We start from the raw sequence: 8,002 nt of genomic DNA, 5'->3' as shown, positions 1-8,002 counted from the left end.
AGAATTTCCGGAGGATGAGGCCCAGAAATCACGGATTTTAAAAAGATTCCCAGGTGATTCTAATGTGCAGCCAAGGTTGAGAACCACTGGTCTAAACATTTCAACTTTCTACAATGTATGCATTGAAATATTTGTTCCATATCAGAAGTTCTCTAAATTGCAATATATAGTCAACAATGATAAATATTGGATTGAAAAATCTGCCATCCATTGCAAAAGTAATAATAGCTAGTATACACAAACTAAAAAAAAGAGTGGGGGCAGGGGAGAGAAGCTACATGAGCAAAACGTTTTAGAATCTCTTTCAAATCCTGAGATACTAAATTAAGATGAAAAGATTAGAGTTCCAATAATACAAAGTTTTCATCTCTTTTAAGACTGAATCTCACTGAGATTATTAAATATTCTATAAACAGATGCTTAACTCATGTTTGGCTTTCTGAATTGGATCACAATGAATAGCCAGAGCTTTTTCCTTGTTTACAGCAAATGCTGGTTTTAAAGACAACTCAAAATGGAAATCCAGGCTCAAAGTTACCACCCCCCTACTTTTACCCCACAGGCAGCTACTTAACAGATAATAAATTCAAGTGCAGACCCTGAAAGCCTATTTCCATGCTAATTTCACAACCCCGTTACTGCCAAGAAATGACAATTAAAGTTTAAAAGGGGGGAGGGGGAATTGGGGATAAAGGGACTCTCCCAAGACCTGCTAAATGTACTTTTACTTCCAAAATGAAAACTGCAAGAAGGTATCCAATTAGGATAGAATTTACAATTGCTCAAACTGCAGTTGAAACCAATTACCATGTTTTCCACTTTCTTCTTTAGAAACCATCTCTTAAACTCGAGCAATCTCTTTTCTTCTCTTGCTGACACGTTTCTTACGCCCCTTCAAACGAGTTTAGCCTATTCACATTCCTTCCCCAAAGGCCGGCGGGAAAAGTCCTCTCTCTAAGTGGCAGCAGGTGCAGGCAGCGCTGGGACCCGAACCGCAGAGGCGGGGGGGGGGGGGGGGGGAGAAGACGCTCCTTCTAAACAGAGGCCTCGAACCGCCCTTCGAAGCACCCTTGGCTCCTAGCATCCCTCGGCGGCACACAGCCGGCGCCAGGATGCGGGGCTCTCCCGACAGGGCCAGCTCCGCAAGCGCCCCAGCCCGCATCAGCTCGGCGATCGCGGCTCCTCGACGCTACAGAACCCGCGTCGGGGCACAGCTTCCCCGCGCGCACCCCCTCAGGCCCCCCCATGTCGCCTTCTCTCCCCCTGCAGCCCAGCGCGGGGTGGATGCACGGTGTCTGTCACAGGGGACGCGGCTCCTCGCAGCATCTCCGGGCGCTCAGGAGGGGGCCGGCCACCAGGACACCCGCCAGGGCGCCCCGCCCCCCGAAACTTTCCAGAGGCGCCAATTCTAAATTTCGCCGAACGCGCCACCTGCTGCGCGCGGCGCGCTCCCCTCAGTGGGTCCGCGGCGCCCCCTCCCTCAAAACCCTACTTTGCAACCTGCGCGGCGGGAAAACGCCGCCAGGTGCCTTCGGGCTCCGGGAGCTCCCGCAGCGGGTCTCGCTCCGCGACAGCGCAGCCGCGCGCGCGCACCGCTCACGCACACTCACAGCCCGCGCCGGAGCGGCCATCTTGGCGCTCGCCACCGGGACCCCCCACCCCCCAACCCCATACAACCCGGGTTCGGCGGCCGGGTCCGGCGGCTACGTCATCGGTGACGCCCGGCCGGCCCCGCCCCCTCGCCTGTGGAATGCGCGGGGGGGGGAGGGGGTCCTGCGGGAGGGGGCGCTCTCTGCCCCGCGACTACGGCCGCTGCCGGGGCCGCCTGAGGGGAGGCGGCCTGAGCCTCAGGGAGACGGCGCGGGGCTCCGACGCCGCAGGTACGGGCTTCCCGGGCGCCGGGGGCTCTACGCGGGCCGCAGAGTTTCCGCCCCGGCCAGGCTCTGCACCTGTCGCGAGCGCCGGGGCCGGGAAGGACAGTGAGTGTTTTCGCCGAGCTTGCGAGAGGCAGAGTGTTCCACGACGCCGCGACTCCCTCGGGGTAGCTCGCCCGGCATCGAACTGTCCGGCAGAAATGCGGGCCAGTGCCTTTACCTTCAGAATCTGCCCGGCTTCCCCGGCGCAGACATTGTTTCCGACGTTTCCTTCCCGACGAGGTACCGGGGTGTGAGCGCAGGTGGCCCCGGGGGCTGCTTGGCGTCTGGCTTCCTCGGGCGGCCGTCGGGAGAATGCGGTCCCAGGACTCGGAGCTTCCTGAGAAATAAGGTGGAAAAGGAGAGGAAGCGGCACCTCAGTCCAAAGTGTCCTGGCCCGAAGTTGCCAATTTAAGATGAAGAAGGAGGAAAGGAAGAGACGGAGGGAGAAAAATCTGGAAGAGAGTCAAGTCAAGGCAACAGATAGACACAAGGGGATGAATCCATGAACAGTTCGAGCGTTTGCTTTGCGCCGAGCTCCGAGCCAGTTGTACCCCCGCTGCTCCGTGGAGAACGTTTAACATGAAAAGACAGACTTCCTGAGAGGAGCTCGAAGAAACAGCAGACAGACGTGCACAGTTAATAACGTGTCAGTGCAGCACGACATCTTGCGATATACTGTATAAGGCAAGCGGTAACATTGTTTATATCTTTTAATCAGCAGTTCCACTTTGGGGAATATCTTTCAATGGTGAGTGCTGGGGGAAAAAAAAGCACGCAGAGGTATTCATAGCATTATTTCCCAAAGAACAAAGATTGGAAGGGGAGAAAAAAGTCTAATCCCGGGGAAATGGCTAATTTAACATCTGGCATATTTAACCTCAGGAATTCGTAACAGAATGACAACAGACTCTGATCAATTTATATTTGAAAGCACACCAAATATGTACATGAAGATTCAACTGCGTGTAATGTCGTTATGCACACAAAGATTAAGGCTAAGGAGTGAATTTGTATAGTTTAATACCCCTTCCATTCTTTTTTCAATACGTTTAACTGCATAACAATTCCTCCCGATTCAATTCTGTGCCCCGAGCATTCCTCCCGCTCAAAACATAAACTGCTACCTGTGACTCCCCACCCCCCACCTTCATCTCTAAGATGTACGAAATGCATTATATGAGAGGGTCTCCTAAAAGGAAGCATTTCTTCCAATTAAGTATTTCTGGCATGCAGTATAGTTTTTCCTGTAGTTTCTAGAAAGCAACATATCATAAAGGTTAAAATCCCTTGCTCTTATTTGAATGTCATAAAACCCTTATGGAAGGTCTTCGGGGAAACTCTATCAAGAGTCTGCCACCTCTGATCTAGTAATTCTATTTTAGAAATAACAAAGAGTGCTTACCTGAGACTCAGGCAACTTAGAAGGCTATTCATGTCAATGCTATTTAGGATTGTGCGAAACACAACCTAACTGTTCAGCACCCCCTGAGAATGGCTGAGTACATCTGGTACATTCACAGGACAGACTACTACATGGTCATCAAGAATCTTGTTTTCAAAAACTATTAAGTGAAGGGATATAAGTCAAGACAACTGTGTTCTGCCATTCCCAGTCCTCTGAGAGGTTCCTTCATAGATTTAGTTATGGTACTTACTACAAGACCCTTCTTCCCTCTTTGTAACAGTTTATTGGGCTGGCATGGACACCAGACCCAAAGGCGGCCAGTCTGTAGGGAGCTTGTTAAAGCTCTACCCAAACAGTGCAAGGTGAAAGAGGGGTGAGGTAGACTGAATAATGGCTTAAAAGCACATTGAGTAGGCAAGCCGTGTACACTGGGCAGCAAGAGCCACAAGGGAGCAGAAGCCATGAGTCATCAGAGGATATAGAATAGCAGCTGAGTTAAAGAGAACAGGCAGTAGTAGCAAGTAACAAGATGCTGAGTAGAACTGTTTCGATTTTGGAGTCTCTAAAATAACTATAAAAGTAAAAACCAAACGCAGAATGCAAACAATGTATACACTGTATTTTAAAATATGTATCCATAAATTATTCACTTTGAACACTTGAAGGAGTACATTAACATTTTAATGGTGGAGAGATTACAAGTGATTTTTTTCCCTAACATTTTTACAACGGTAATTTTAAAAACTATTTTAAGGAGGTAAATAGAATGAAGACCATCAATAGTCAAAAATTCTAATCAGAAAATAAGTTTTATGTAGTCAAAGTGACTAGAAGACAGAAGGTCAGAGAAAGAATTCTCTGAGATCATAAATGGCATAAAGGAAAAGCTGGCACTTAGGCTGGGTCTTTTAAGGACTAAAATTATTTGAATAAATGAAGAGGGAACGAGAAGACAAAAGACAAGCTGAGTAACGGCATAGGTGGAGAGTACAAAGATGTAAGCTAGGGCGAGGTGCTCGGTTCTAAAGGGGAAAGTTAGAGATAAGGAATTTTTCATATAACCTTATCTTTATTGATATTATTCAACTTTGAGAATTTCCTCAGCTACCATTTTACTTCAGGTTTAACAACCTAGACCTAAATTATGGATTGTTTAGCTTGTTTCCTGAGCTGCATGACCTCCCTGTTGGAATCTCATTTTTTCATAGCTGTCATAAAAATCATTTTTATTATGTAATTTTTCTGTTTTCTTACCCACCTCGTCAACTCTAAGCTTTTTACAGTAACAACAACAACAACAAAAAGTCTTCTTCCTTTCCCACCTCCAACAACTAACTTCCCCAAACTTACCTATTATGACATCCTCAGAATCAGTCTTTCTCCAAATCACCTTAGGAAGTCAGTCTCCTTATGGTCTCCCACACTTCAGGCACTTCCCGTCTCTAAATCAGGGCAGATACTTACCTCCTAAGTAGAATGCTTTCCAACTTTCACTCATGCAAATCATTACAATCAACCTCTTTCAGAGCTGGCTAAAACTTTCACCTCCTGGAAACTGCTTTCCTAGTAACAACTGAGCTTCCAGATCCCTACCCCCACCCCCATTAGTCCATTATTATGCAGTCACAGCTTTTGTTCATAGTTCTGCGCCTGGTTCTCTCTCTGCATTGTAACCTCTTTGGAGGCAAGGACTGTGCACTTGCTCCATTTGAATACCTCTCCACAACTCATAGTACAGTCCTGGCCAAAAATACACTTACAATGTTTAATGAATTAACAAAATTAGAACTTCTCTAGCATCACGTAGGGTTGTAAAAATTATGTATAGGGGTTTCCCTTGTTTCCACAGTTTTCATATTGGGAGAAATGGTAATTTGCCCTTTCTCCAAGGTAACCAGTTTTCTAGACAAGATAAAAATTTAATGACTTTGATACCTCAATTCTGAGGCCATATTCAACTTTTGAAGTGGGTACAATACAAACTAGTTTTGTTTCTTGTATCTTGAGAAGAGAGTGAATGAATTGAAGACAGTCCTTTGAGCTGCATTTTATGTTTTGTGCTTTCAGAATTTTCTAGTCTGGTCTTTCATGAATCTGAGAAATATCTAGGAATCCTAATTATAGACAAATGATGAATTTATGAGCTTACTAACTTTGAGGAAACTACTTCTAAGAATAGCCTGAATGTTCCTATGTAATAACTTGGAAGTTATTAAAGATTCATTTGACAAATATTTTTTGAGTACCTATGTGCCTGGCATCAAGCTATGCACTGAAATGCCCATAGCTTTCATTTAAATGTCATGAGAAGTTGAAAGATTGAATAGAGGAAGCAGGTAAAAAGAATAAACAGCTCAGACTTAAAATTTAATTAAGGTGTAGCAACATGGTGCATTTTTATTTTAATGAGCTACCCAAAGAACAAATTTGTGGCAAATATGTAAGAAAGGACTTGAGAGAGTAGTATTGAAAATAGAACAGCAGCCATAGCCAGATTGGCTCAATGGATAGAGTGTGGGCCCGAGGACTGAAAGGTCCCAGTTCGATTCTGGTTAAGGGCATGTACCTTCAGTTGCAGGCTCCATCCTGGCCCTGACCAGGGCCCAAACTGGAGGTAACCAAACAATGTGTCTCTCTCACATGGATGTTTCTCTCTCTTCCCTTCCCTTCCACTCTCCAAAAATCAATGGAAAAATATCTTTGGGTGAGGATTAACAAAAAAATAAATAAAACAGCAGATGGCAAGATATGGCCTTAAGCAAATAGAGAGAAAAAATGAGCAGAAAGAAATGGCTGTAGAATTAGACTTCTTTTTTAATTCTAAGAAAGAATGAGGGTGATGGCAGATGGGTAAATGCAAGTTGAGAAGTACCAAACCTGATTGAATGTTAAAGAACCATTAAGTGTTTATTTGGAGATCTGTGAGGGAAACTCATACCTTGCAGGTGAATTTCCAATGCAGATTTATGGAAACTGAAACTGAGCCCAAAGCTTTGGCATTAGTGGAAGCAAAATTGTGAAGCTCATCAATTTGTCTTTCCTTTTAACACTTTCTCCACTTCCATCCACCCTACTCAATTTTTTAGGGATCCTCAGGCTCTTGTGACTAGGGCTTTACCTCAGTATGTCAAGGCCTTTCTCTCTTTCCTCCCATGAAAACTTTCATTATTTTTTTTTCTAGGACTGTACCCAACCTTTCATTTTCTCAGTAACAATCATTTGCATTCCTCTATATTTAAGACTATGTTCTAATGGAACTTCCTTATAGACACCTGCATGGGAAATTTCTCAAAAGAAATTTTAAGCATTGTGGCAGATCAGTGGCTTTTTTTCTTTTAAAAAGGTTTTTTATTGATTTTTTAGAGAGAGAGGAAGGGAGAGGGGGGAGAGAAATAGAAACATCGATTGGCTGCCTCCTGCACGCCTTCCACTTGGGCCTGCAACCTGGGCATGTGCCCTGACCGGAATTGAACAGATGACCTCTTGGTGCATGAGATGATTCTCAACCAACTGAACCACACCAGCAAGGCAGTAGGATTTTTCTTAAGCCAGGATGCCTTTCCAAGTATAAGCTATGGAGTGTATGTTTGAGGTTAGCCACACATGTACTCCACACATCTAGGTACATACACATATGTAATTATATAACATGTGATCTATATATAATCACAATGTATGACAGTTTAGTTATTTTTAGTTCTTAAATATGTTGCATGTTTATCTCTATCTTCTCTGTAAAGTTAGAAAAATAATATCTGTCCTGTCTTCCTTTAAAGCAGTGGTTCTCAACCTTCTGGCCCTTTAAATACAGTTCCTCATGTTGTGACCCAACCATAAAATCATTTTCGTTGCTACTTCATAACTGTAATGTTGCTACTGTTATGAATCGTAATGTAAATATCTGATATGCAGGATGGTCTTAGGCGACCCCTGTGAAAGGGTCGTTCAACCGCCAAAGGGGTCACGACCCACAGGTTGAGAACCACTGCTTTAAAGGATGTTTTAAAGATCAAATGAAGTTTTGCTTGTGTAAACCCTTCCTAAGGTTTAAAGAGAAAATTTATCATTATTATTTCTCTTAAGATTATTACTGCCCTATAAAGGTCCTTGAGGTCAAGAACTGAGTTTTGTTCATATTTATAATCCCTTAAATCAAGTTTTACTTCTGTACTAAAGTAATAGTTAATTGGAAGATAAATATATTTTATAAAGGCTAAAAATTAATTTTTGTACTCTGAGAAACATGCAGAATAAAGTTTTGTCTCACTTTCTCATGGAGAGGGGATCTGGAAAAGCAGAAAGAGAGGAAAGGAAAAGCATTAGGAGTGGAAATTTTAACTTTTAAAGCTTTAGTTGACCATGCCGAAAAGATACTAGTAATCTTTCATGAGGGAAGATTATTGAGGTACCTAAGTTTTATTTTATGCTCCATACATGTTTTTAAACCCACTTCTTTTTAAAAAATGTAGAATAAAGAAAGTATGGGTGATTAACCATAGTTGTTTGTATAATTAGTTACATCTTCCTAAACCATTTGGACATTGAAATCCTATAGTGTTACTCTTGGGTGTAATAAAATAAGACAGCTGAATAGAAAGCAGCGATGAGTGTAGTACGGTACTGCATCATATAAAGAAAACCACATATTGTGGATTCAGGATGTATATATGCAATTCAAACT

The 8,002-nt window shown here is 43.6% G+C and overlaps 1 protein-coding gene across 1 annotated transcript in view; it reads right to left on the bottom strand.

Annotated features, from left to right (window-relative positions):
- The window catches only part of USP44 (ubiquitin specific peptidase 44), a 21,829-nt gene extending 20,165 nt beyond the window's left edge, over positions 1–1,664 (bottom strand). Inside the window, exon 1 of the mRNA XM_014451588.2 lies at positions 1,611–1,664. The gene's annotated coding sequence lies outside the window, so the exon portion shown is untranslated. The remainder of the gene's footprint in view (positions 1–1,610) is intronic.
- Between the last annotated feature and the right edge of the window lie 6,338 nt (positions 1,665–8,002).

The sequence above is a fragment of the Myotis lucifugus genome, unplaced genomic scaffold (genome assembly GCF_000147115.1).
Source record: "Myotis lucifugus unplaced genomic scaffold, Myoluc2.0 scaffold_10, whole genome shotgun sequence".
In the NCBI taxonomy this organism is placed as follows: Eukaryota; Metazoa; Chordata; class Mammalia; order Chiroptera; family Vespertilionidae; genus Myotis; species Myotis lucifugus.
This window is presented reverse-complemented; position numbering and strand designations above follow the sequence as displayed.